The 12,568-nt window shown below is 34.8% G+C and overlaps 1 pseudogene; it reads right to left on the bottom strand.

Moving 5' to 3' along the window:
• Window positions 1-442: 442 nt before the first annotated feature.
• LOC147616331 (antimicrobial ginkbilobin-2-like protein) lies at window positions 443-1,271 on the bottom strand (annotated as a pseudogene).
• Window positions 1,272-12,568: the final 11,297 nt, after the last annotated feature.

The raw sequence follows: 12,568 nt of genomic DNA, 5'->3' as shown, positions 1-12,568 counted from the left end.
TCAACCTGAAAGAAAAGAGAATGTCCTGAAAGAAAAGAGAATGTCCTTTCAGTTCAGCCCATTGGGCATTTTTTGTACTTGCCTTTGGGTTTTGTTGCACATGATGAACATTAAAATTGCAGATTTTTTTAATTTTTTTATTTTGTACATACCAACTTGTTATATTATTATTCTTCAATGTTTATGCATGAAAGCTTTGTACATGCTTGTTGTAAACAAAAGCGTTGGGAAATTAAAAATGTGAAAGAGAATATGGCAAAAAGATCTATCCCAATGAATCCTTCTTGCTTGTTTTTTTTTATCATCATGTAGATTGTAGTGTTGGTATTAGCATCGGATATGGTGATCTAGTATACATAGTTTAGTTAAGAACTGCCTAAAAAAGATTGAGAAGATTTATTGCAAAGATAAAATGTGTTTAACTTCCTGTATTATTGCAATACTTGTGTTGATTATTGTTTTATTTTGAATATACGAAGGGCTATGGCACGCGGTACACACAGAAGAGCTCTACACCACTTTTTGTGCGCGTCAACCGATGTTGTAAAACGAGTAGGTCTCGAAGCGGTAGTAGCAACTGACGGAGTGGACTTGTGCACCCACAGCGTCATCACAGTCTTGCCAGGAGTTGGGGTGGGCGGACAGGCAATCGGCGCACTCGGCCTCCGAGAGGTAGCCAGGCACTGGGCCAGGGCGTAGAGACGACCGCTTGATACGTTTGCACTTGCGCTTGCGCTGGCATAGCCCACGTTGCTCTTGGGAGCCCAAGTGACCACTTCGCGCAGCAGTTGCTCGATGTCCCTCTGGAAGGCGGTGACGTTGTTGTCCTTCTGCGTATTGCACAGCTCCACCACAATGCTGGAGTCTTCTGTGAAGAAAGAATAGTTCTCGTACCTGAGAAAGCAGCCGTCCAGCTGCACCCTCGAGCCAATCGCGTTCGGGCAGCTCTCCAGCGCTCTTTGTACCGCGTCCCCTACACACTGCGAGCAAACGTCCGGTGACACGTCTCCCCTACATTGGTACACCCCGTTCACCCTTGCCATAGCTGCTTCTGTGGTATCTTGCAGAGGGGGACTCTCGCTCTAAAGCCATTAGCACTCTGCTCAAGTCCTTGCTGAACACGCTCCCATTGGTATAGTTGTTTGTGTTGCACAGAGTGTATACTTCAGCCGAGGGGTCGAATGCGGAACCTACACAATTAGCAGGGGCACGATCAGTGAAAGCCCAAATAATGATTAAGAGCTTGCGGTGTCCCATAGCCAAGTCTGCTAGCATTCTTCTCTTTGTTTTTGAGAGAGTTGTATAGGCTACAATGCTCAATAATTATTTACGCTGCACAGCTGCTAGTTATATATATACGAGTGGTAACGATCACATAAACAATAAAAACACTCTGTGTGGGCGAAGACTCTGTGTTGTCTTTCTAGAAAGTTGGACATTGTTGTTTGCTTTAAAGAAAAGTTGGGGTATATTTTGAATTTTGATAACCTTCACATTGGATTATTATAATCCTTGGTGTTCTCTTGTGTTGTGTTTCTAGAAAGTTGGACATTGTCGTGTATATTTTGCACTTTGATAACCTTCAGACAGCTGGATTATTTTAATCCATGGTGATCTCTTGTGGGTTTCTTTCCATTTTAAATGCCATAGTAGGAAATGGATAAAAAGGGCCATTGCCATTTATCAAAATTTGATCGTCTCCAAGCTCATGGGAAAAGAACTTCTATATTGTGTGTGTGTGTGTGAGAGAGAGAGACAGAGAGACAGAGAGAGAGAGAGAGAGACAGAGAGAGAGCAGAAGGGTGATTTTATCACGTACAACAACAAAATAATAAAAAATGCCCATGTAGTACAACAAAAGAAGAAAATAAAAAGGATAATATGCTAAAGAATTATTCTACTATTACATAAACAAAAAAAGTGTATCAAAGCATGAACAACTACAAAATGACAATTCTCAAAAGTGTATCATTCAACATTTAAAAACAATATTCTTATCGTCCTTTCTTTTTCGACCACCTATTTTATTCTAGACCTACAATTCTAGGTAGCATAAATGTATAAATATTGCAATTTGAAACCATTATCATACTCGCGAAAGTCCGAATAATATTATATCGAACCTTCTTGTCAACCCTCATTTTTGAAGACTGCGGAACCCTTCTTAGGCTTTGTATCCTTCAGATAAGGATTAAAAAAAAATTTACCCTTCAAAAGTAAGGCTTCAATTTGAAAAATTTGCTAAAGTTTTCCTTCCAAATTATAATTATAAGGAATAAATGCTAGTCCAAGTTTTTCTCTTCAAATGAAATCATGGATCTACCCTTCAAAACCAAGGGCTGCTTCTTGTACAAATACAAAGGGTGGCACCTATCATAGTTGACTCTCTAAGGATCTTTATTAACTATTACTTACTTTTTCCATCTTTTAGAAAACTTCACTTGGCAATAAGCTTCAATAAAAGGACAAACATGGCACCATCAACATACGCTCTTTCACCACCCTAATTGGCAAACTAGATTTCTTTTTCTTTGGTAAAGTCAATCCTAACTTTGTCAAAGCCTACATTTTCACCAATAAGATCGAACACTCCTACTTCATCAAGTAAATGTTGAAAGTGAAAAGAGATATTAGATCCAAAACAAACATTTTTATTATTAATAAATATTTCAATGAAAAAGAACTCGTGAAACTACTCAAAGAATTCAATTTTATGTGGGTTCTCAAGGGGTTGGCTATTTCCACGTACAATCCAAATGTAACTTGAGAATGATTGTATGTTTAGTTTGAGAATTCCAATGCAACTCAAACTCTCTTACAAATATACTAAGTTTCTTACAACTAGAAAACTATCTAGCATATTTTTCAAAGATTAACCTTTGATTTCACTTACTAATAAGTGACTATTTTCTTGAATACATGTGAGAATTAAAGAGAGAGAGAGTACTTCGAGGTATTATATGGTCTTATTTGATTTTTTACAAATCAAACAACAAAAGGTTGCCATATTCCTTGATGGCACCTAGAGAAATAATATACTTTGCTAAATCCTAAAATATAATTCTTTTTTTTTAAGTATAATTCTTTTTTTAAAAGTATAATTCTTTTTTTAAGAGTTAAAAATATGCAACATGTTTCTTATTAGATTAAATACGATCATCATCTATTTGCTTATAAAGATTTTGAATTGATATCCTTTAAGAGAGGTAAGCTTTATGTTTTTTTTAACCTTTGTTGCTTTTGCCAAGAACCCATTTCTCTCGATTTTTCAAGTTTAGAGAACTTTTTAGATTTTTGTGGTGACAAACGGCTCCTATGGGTATAATATAACTTAAACCTTTTTGGGAGTACATGATTCTTCTACTATTAGATCTCATACTTCTATGGTTTTTTAGAGGAACTTGGGTTACCATTCACTACAAGTTTATGGGGGCCCTAGCAACAAGTGAAGCGACACTATGGGTCCCTTGTAAAGTGTTGTTAAGAATATTCTATCTGACATGTTTTATAGCATTTGTCCTTTAATTATTTAAGTTAATCATTTGTAATATAATATCATAAAAAGAGAGTGGCTTAGTGAATCAATTTGTGTGGCGAAGCGATACAAGGGATTCAATCATGCCTTTTTTTAAATGTCGCAATGTAGGTTGAAATATTTCTTATTCTTCTTCTTCTTCTTCTTCTTCTCTCTCTCTCTCTCTCTCTCTCTCTCTCTCACACACACACACACACACACACAATATATCATCTCTCCATAGCATCTCTCTCTCTCTTTCTCACTCACACAATCAAGCAATATATCACCACTCAAACAATATATCATATCTCTATAGCATCTCTCTCTCTCTCTCTCTCTCTCTCTCTCTCTCTCTCTCTCTCTCTCTCTCTCTCTATTTCTCACTCACACAATCATTTCTCATCAAACTATCATTGATTTATTATCATGTACAGGATACCGAGGTACGTATAAACATGTATTTATTTGTTGTGTAATAAGACACTCCATACTCAGCTCTCATCGACGAGTCCTCTCCATGAAGTTTGTCTTATCATTATTATTAATTTCATGTATTTAATTAGTTATAATATCATTTTTAGTTAACATACATGTAAATATACCTTCCTTTTTTATGAGAGTTTATAAATACAAATGATACAATGTACTTACACAATAGAATGAATAAAAAAGATATGAATGCAATATCAAAGAGATTTTGTGTATATATAAAAATGATGATAAAATATCAAGTGGTTAGAAGATAAGGGGCACCACTTTTGACAATTGGGTGCCCTGAAGGTAGCTTGAAAACAAGCATCTCCATAACTTAAAGGTCCAATTTCTCATGGTTACATTTTTATGTATATATAAAAATGATGATAAAATATCAAGTGGTTAGAAGATAAGGGGCACCACTTTTGACAATTGGGTGCCCTGAAGGTAGCTTGAAAACAAGCATCTCCATAACTTAAAGGTCCAATTTCTCATGGTTACATTTGGAATTTTGTGGCATGGCATTTGGGTCACATTATACATATAGTGGGTATTCAAATCGCACCTCTCTCATCGCGGAAGTCCATGTTTTTTTGGGGGCATATTTCATTGCACAAAAGTTTTGATGTTTGCATTATCCAACTTCCTTTGCTGCAGTATATGTCATACACAAAATGATTAGTACTTCTACATCCAAAGTCCAATGATCATGAAAAAAATAATTACATAGAGCTTAACTTGATTTATTGGAAATTTTTTGGTGTTTATCTATTTTTCAAAGTTTTTTTTTCTTCACTTAATTATTTAAAACAACATGTGATTTTCTATTCAAGATCTCAGCAAATAAGAAGCTTATCATTAAAAATCCAACGATGAGAAGTTGGACAAATATGTTTAAACTGTGGCGATATGGTCAATTTACAATTTATGGTGAAACACGAGAAAATCTACAAGGCAAAAAGACATACTTTCGCAAGTGCAAATTTAAGGGTGTAATGTAGTTGAATAATTAACCCAAAAAAAAGTATTTTGCCTAAGCGAAACACAAGAGAGGTCCATAAGGAACAATGACAAACTTTCCCAAGCGCTAATTAAAGAATGGAGTGTAGTTAAATAATTATCCCAAAAAATATGAATATTTATCTTTTATTGTTAAAATGAAACGTAATAAAAATGCATAAGGCACAAAGATGTACTTGCATGGATACAAATTAAAGGGTTGAATGCAATTAAATAGTTTTTCAAAAAAATTAGTATATAAATTTTTTCTTAAGTGAAACATAAGAAAAATCTATAAGCCACAAAGACATACTTTCAAGAGTGTAAATAAGAGGATGAAATGTAATGAAATATTTATCCAAAAATAAGTTTACATAATATTTCGTGAGTGAAATAGAAGACAAATCCTTAAGGTATAATTTTTTCTAAGTGAAACATAGACAAATCCATAAGGCATAAGTGAAACACAAGACAAATACGTAAGGCACAAAGACATACTTTCACGAGTGAAAATTAAAGAATTGATGTAGTTAAAATAATTATCCAAAAAAATATACAAAATTTTTCTTAAGTGAAACACAAGAGAAATCCATAAGGTACAAACATGTACTTTCTTGTGTACAAATCAAAGAAGTGGAAAGTTTTGCATAAGTAAAACACAAGAAAAGTCTACAAGGTAAAAATACAGTGTAAATTTAATGGTGCAAGGTAGTTGAATAATTATCCAAAAAAAGTATTTTGCCTAAGTGAAACACAAGAGAAGTCCATGAGGAACAATGGCAAACTTTCCTAAGTGCAAATTAAAGAATAGAGTGTAGTTAAATAATTATCTAAAAAAATAAGACTACATTTTTTTGTTAAAGTGAAACATAATAAAAATCTATAAGGCACACAGAGTACTTTCATGAGTGTAAATTAAAGAAAATCAAAAATATAGTAAAGCAAAAAACATCTACAATAATTTTTTCTAAAACTAATGAGATAAACTTAAACACTAAAGTAGTTGAGAAAATAGTTTTATTATGATTTATGGAGTATGAAAATACTTGTTTACATGGCTTCTCTTGTAGCATACTCCACAAACAGGAGATAATAGAAATCCATATGCATATGAAGATAAATTTCTTCTATAATATTTGCTCTTTTATAGGGTCATGCTCAGGATCTTGGCAATGTTTGTTGCCATGTGGCTTCTTTCCAAATGTGGTTATAGGCTTGGGTGTCAATGTATTTCATTTTTCTAGCTTGCGTCCTCTCTTACTACTACTAAGTACCACAAGATTGTGTGTTTGGTCATTATCTGTTGTTAACCAATCATCTAAGAATGCATTACAAACTAAAAACTCAGAGTCAAGATTTAATGAGGAGAAGCCATGTAAACCTCCAAGAGTGCCCTTTATATCCTCAAACAAAGGTACTTTGTCTTGAGGATACAAATCTGCTAGCCAATTCGATCAATTAGAGATTTGATGAAGACTCTCATAAGTGAGCATGGATCCACCAATCCCTAAAGATTTCTCAAATGTATAAACAGCATGTGACCATCCTGGAGGAATGAAAACAAGTGAACCTGCCTCATATGTAAAGCTGAAATATTGTGCGGGAGGTAATGTATGCTTGCCTTCTTGCATACATTTTTTCCTAATGACCATAGTGTTAACATCGTTAGGGTCCCAAAAATACCAAGTTTGTTTTCCTTCCACTAATCCCATCCATCCTAGAGTGCACATGGGATCTATATGTGATGCACTAAAGAATCATTTATCACTGTAAATGATGCAAACTTTTGAATCATGCTTTCCTCTTTTAATAGATTCTAGGAAGTCAAGATATATATCATCCCTAAACTCTAGATATCCCTCTAGCTCTTGAAGCATTGAATTGACTTTTGGAATGGAATAGTCAAGAGTAGAAAGGCATGATTCCTCTATCCCGCCATCTAACACTTGACTATAAGTCAGAGAATGCCTCTTTCCATTTTTATCTAGTGCAATAACTTGATTGCCTGCCATATGCTCTCGAACACGGTCTTGAAGGATCTTTGGACATGCTAGTACACTAGGAAGGAAAGAGTTTATACAATTAGAAACAAGAGTTGGTTTTACAAGTGGCCTATGCACGAGCCCCTTCAATCTTTCTGGAACTTCATATGGCATCCTTGCCATATATAGCTGAAATCATACATATAAGATTATGTAAAAATCTTAACAAGTCTAGACAATCTCTCTCTCTCTCTCTCTCTCTCTCTCTCTCTCTCTCTCTCTCTCTCTCTCTCTCTCTCTATGTGTGTGTGTGTGTGTGTGTGTGTGTGTGTGTGTGTGGAGACTTCGTTTAAGAGAGGCTGACTTGATGAGTGTAGAGACGTCTTTAAGAGATTTGACTCTTGTGCATAAAGACTATTATGCATAAGCATTTCAAATTAAGAAAAAGAAACAAACACCAATGTACTTAAGAATGCATAGTATTAAAGAGAGTAAACTATTATCCAAGAATTAGTGTGGAGATTAACTTGACTTGGAGAGATGCTAGCTTGATATGTTCTTAAGAAAAAGACCTTATAAATTAAAAATAGTTGTGATAAAGATTCATACTTGGAAAGAAAGTAAATTTTAAGATTGCCATGTTATAGGAATTTATTTCACTTGGCCTTCATGAACTCTTTGTCGTTTTGTAATTGTTCATCCCAAAATTCTTGTTACACAACAACTCCAATGCCTCCAAGATCTTTCTTCCACTTGAACCTTCCATATTTTTCATTTCTTCCATCGCATTTCAAGAACGCTAACTTCACTTCTTCTCCACTATGGTTTACTTCTCTCACCCCACTGCACATTCTAGGCTACAATGTTTCTCATTGCTTTTTTGCACTTTGACAATGTCATGGGATTCCAACCAAGGTGGCACATTTCCTACTAATCCATATCTAAATAATCTAGTTCTTTGTTGCAAATCCTTTACCTCATATGGAATTACTTTTTGCTCTGAGCACAAAGATAGAGAATAGAACTTATATAACAATGAAGAAATCGGTCTATGCTATCCCAATCAAATGCAAGATGATTCTTTGCCAAAATACTCATTCCTATGATGGCATCTATACGCAAGTGTTCATCACCACCATCTCCAACCACACATTGCTCTTATAATACTCTCCACACCAAAGAAGAGTATTCTCTCTCCATTATATTGCATAGAGCATAAAGAAGTAATGTTTGCCTTACAATGGCCTACATTATCTTGTGGTGTTTGGTCTCCATCTATCTTCACTACCATGTCATCGCCAATATTGTATAGGTCTCCATTGTAAAAAACACTTTTATAGCATGTTACTTGGAGTGCATCTAAGCTTTCATTGACAATATTCCAAAATTTCCTTCCATATCTTCTCTCATCTATGCTTGCATCACAAATTTCACATCTCTGTCTTGTAATTGCAATGCCCTTATTCTTTATCACACTTTCACAATAACAATCTTGTCTATACTTTCTCATATGACTCCATAATATTTTAGCTTTATTATCTGATGAAACCTCAAAATTTTCATGTTTATGCCATGGCAAACATGAGTTTTTCATGGTCAGCCACCATAAAACCACTTGGTGTAACTAGAAGCTCGTGCAATTCTAGTAGCAATCTTTCATTAGGTAATAGATGATCTCTATCAAATTTCATGGCTTTATAGGCTTTGGTGAAAAGAACACGACTATAGTGATGTACATAAGTCACTTCATTGTTGAGATTATTAGTTTTGCAACATAAGAAGACACATTACGCGCAAAGGTATAACACCAAAAGCGATCATGTAGACCATGCCTCTTACAACATCATCTCAGATCTCTCCATTACCTGTAAATATATAATTAAACTAATTAGACTTAATATGCCTTCCACTACACACGTAGAACTTATAGCAAGCACCATTAGAAAAACTTTTGATTTTATTCGGCTTTGAAACTCTCAAAGTACTTGCTAGGAGACTTAGGCCATCGACCATACCGAATTGTAGGTGGCACTACTTTGGATACTTTGAATATTGCATCATCGATTTCTTTCTTCATTGAATTACTATAATTCTTTGAAAATAGAGAAGAAATATACTTTTTGAATATTCAAAGAGAATATATGCATGACATCATAGACTAGATCAAGTGATAAATAAAAAACATAGAGATCATATAGCCTCCATAATACGATAGATTCACCTGATAACCCTGCTTTTCTTAAAGTAGCTTCCTGTGTATTCTCTTTGCTTCCTCAATAGCTTCCACCATCTTTGAAATGTCTATTTTTTTAGGTGGATATCTTGCTTGAAATCTATTTTGGTCATATACATAACGACCTATAAATCTTGGATTACTATTATCTAAGGTAGTTTTAGCTTTATCCGTTCGACAAAATGATTGCCCTCCATCTTTGAAAAGACCAAGTTTGGGTGATCCCCAGTAACCATCATAACCATAGCTCTTATCTTACATTCCCTTTTTTCCTCATGTGGATACTCAAAAATTCTTTCAAGGGGATAATTATACACCACATCAATACCATCAATGAATAAGCTTTCAAGTTCTTTTACTAATGGCTTCAAAAATGCACCAAAAACATCACCTGAATTACGAATGATTTTTTTACAACTAAAAGGTATAAATAAAATGGGTAAATCTCCTAAGCTGGAACCTTATGTAGCATTTAAAATCTTCATTTCAGTAGCTCCACAATCTTTTTGAGTTGTCCTAGATGCTTGAAAACCATTCCAATGTAACAATAAGGCAAAATTTCTACGATCTCCCTTGCATGTTTTCTTTGAAGTTTGAATCAATAGACGACATTGCTTACATACAAAATTATACTCTTGGTGATCCTCCATCCATGATGTTGGTAATATATTTGAAATATTCTTTTGAGGAAAGGTGGTGTATTTCTTTTTGCAACATGGATTTGCACAAACAACAGGCAACTCATAAAAAGCATTTGGATTCCAAAAGTCTTGAACGTCTCGACATTTAGATCCATCCCCAAAATCATGAATGCTTTCTAATTGTTCGCATGAGTCTATGCCAACCATCTTTGTTTCATGCGCCACATACTCATAAAGTCATGAGACAAAAGCTTCTACTCTTGACTAGCAACTTGAGTTGTGTTCACCAATAGGAACGTAATCAAATGCCAGCATTTCTTTTCTTGGAGCACCACAAATTTTACACTTATCACAACAAGTTCCACAATCGCGCTTGAGTTTCTTTTTATTGCCTTCTCTACTACAATTATAGTACACATGATTTCCAATATAGTTATCCTCATTACTCGGATAAAATAGCTTAGGCTTATGAATATTTTCATCTACTCCCATACATATCTTGTATCATTGTATAGACAACATTCCAAGACCTTTAAACAATGATTTTAGTTGGTCCCAACAAGCAGGAACTTGAATACCATCAAGATCTCCATCCCAACAAGCAGGAACTTGAATACCATCAAGATCTCCATCCCAAGATGATGGTAGTTGCATTAACAGTTTACTAAGAGACTCTTTTTTAGCAATTCCACTTCTAGATTTGACTCTTGATCCTCCCATATCTCCAAATAGCAAATGAAGCATCTTATTTTGTAAATCAATTAAGACTTGATGATCGTCCCAAAGGGATTGAAGGTCTACAATTATTTCTATTATCTTGTCCTCCAAGCTAATACCTTGTGGCTCCTCCAAACTAGGTTCATGTTCTAGGTTTATATTTGGAGGGAACTCTTCTTCATCAATGCTCGCAAAGCATGTATTCTCATGCATTTAAGCTACATTCAATTCAATATCTCTTTGGTCACGTGTATCTCTAGGAGGAGATAGTTCTAGGTTACCTCTAAGTCCAATAAATCTATTCTTTAACTTTTGGTGCCTTGAAAATATAGATGGAGGAACATTGTGTCCTCCATGGTGACAATACAAATTGCAATCACACCAAATCTTTCTTTGCCTCCTTTTGAGGCCTTGAAAGAGAGTTTCTTTGACTTGTTTGAGGCCTTATAGGAGAGTTTAAATTTCTTTGATTGATTTCTTCTCTTTCAATATTTTCAACTGGTAAAACACTTGGTTGTGCTTCTTGAGACAGCCACCTTGGAACATCTTGATAAACATTTCTAATTAAATCATGATGACAATTCTCATAAAAAGTACTTTTACTAACAAGCTGCCATCCTTGATTTGTTTGTCTACATTTGTAATTACAAGTGCATTTAATCCTTGAGGTTGCACGAGACACAAGCTCCATCTATATTAAATTAATAAGTTTATAAGGTTTTTAAAAAACATAAAATATATATCAATAGTATGATCAAAATATTCACATATAACCAGAGTATGTAATCTTTACAAAAACAAAGGTATACACATGTAAATAAGAATATATATATATATATATATATATATATATATATGTACACATATACAAGTATATACATAGATATACATATATATGTATATATATATATATATATCTTTGGTCGCTCTGCTAGATTGGGTCTCTCATATCACTCAAATGTTTTATGTGGATCAACCTTGAGTAGGGTGTACCATTAATGGGATCTTTCTTGCTCAAGAACTTGTAAAAGAGAATACAACCCAATTTAAAGATGAAAAAAATGTTTGAGTTCATCTTACATAGCCTTGTCAACAATGACGCACATCCTTTTGTTTATTCAATATTAAGTAGTTATTTCAAGGCTTTTCATTTAAAAAATAAGAACATAGGCTTTGGGAAAGCTTTGGAGTTACAAGGATTGAAACGCAAGGATTTCAAAATACAAAGACTTTTTCACTCTTATCCTTGAGCATTCATTTTAGATTAATCTAATGGATGTTACACATGTAAGAATTTAGGTTTATGCTTTTATTACTTTATTATATATAGTATTAAAATTAAAAGCACAACCATTACCTGGATGTTATAGGCGCTAATCAGGTCACAGACGTAGACTCTCGGATTCCCATACTCTCTACACCTAGGTCCGCACTCTCTCCGGAGTTCGGACGCGATCACACGTACTCTCGCTGGCAGGCAAGCTCGCAGGTAATTTCCAACGACGTTGACAACTATGGCGAGTAGGTTTGTCAACATGGAAACTATGGCACATGAGCTGTAGACAATGAAAAAGTATAAGTTATGGGCGGATGGTAGCAGCTATGCAAGACATCATTTACAGATGCATAAGGTATGTGAAACAGATTGAGTAGCGCTGGGAGCGTATAAGGACGTGGCAGAGAGAATGAGGCGCTGGCCGGCTAGCGAGACAAAGAGCTACGTATAAGGATTGGACTTGTAACAAACACTATTGCGGAAGTTGAGCTAGGCTGCAGTTTGCTATTTAATGCAAGACTGTGAGCTACGTATAAGGATAAGGACGTCTGGACTTGCAGCAAACGCTATTGCGGAAGTTACCTAGGCTGCAGTTAGCTAGCGCGCGCGGCGCGCACACACGTGATGATCAGAGTAATACTTATATGAATTAATGATAGCATACATTAGATTAATCGAGTAATTTGATCAATAACTTGCATGTGCCATGTTTTGGAGGAGCTTAATTAG

Source organism: Cibotium barometz, chromosome 38 (genome assembly GCF_041138505.1).
Source record: "Cibotium barometz isolate CiBa-2024 chromosome 38, ASM4113850v1, whole genome shotgun sequence".
In the NCBI taxonomy this organism is placed as follows: Eukaryota; Viridiplantae; Streptophyta; class Polypodiopsida; order Cyatheales; family Cibotiaceae; genus Cibotium; species Cibotium barometz.
Note: the sequence above shows the minus strand (reverse complement) of the source record. Positions and strands in the feature narration are given on the sequence as shown.